This window comes from Schistosoma mansoni, chromosome 2 (genome assembly GCF_000237925.1).
Source record: "Schistosoma mansoni strain Puerto Rico chromosome 2, complete genome".
Classification (NCBI taxonomy): domain Eukaryota; kingdom Metazoa; phylum Platyhelminthes; class Trematoda; order Strigeidida; family Schistosomatidae; genus Schistosoma; species Schistosoma mansoni.
This window is the reverse complement of record NC_031496.1, coordinates 19,438,994-19,439,484: the sequence shown is the minus strand read 5'-3', so window position 1 is coordinate 19,439,484 and position 491 is coordinate 19,438,994.

Below are 491 nucleotides of genomic sequence, written 5' to 3'. Positions count from 1 at the left end.
AATTGACTCATGATTTCAACTGTGAAAATAATGAATAAATGTTTGGACAGACAAATATAAAAAAAGGACACCTAAACCAGTAAATATAGGTGTCTAGTTTGTATTCAATATAATTAGCCTATTTTGATTCATTGTCAACACTGTCTGTTATAATTGATCAATACTAATTTTATAATTAGTTTGTATCTTATAAACAGACATAAATAAATGCATGTGGTACATTTGACAAAGTGTAAAACGGCCATGTACTAAATTATGGTTGAAATTAACTTTTGATTATCCAGAACAATGTCTACAACATATTGTGTAATACTTATTAAGCTTTCCTATTCAGTATCCATTGGTTCACCAGTCAATAGACGACTGTCATAAATTTCCAATAAATAAATAAGTCTATATATATGCTTATCGTCTGAAAACGCAACTGCATTTATTGTACATTATAAACTGTCTTATTTACAAACTATTACTTTATAACATTTCATTATCCT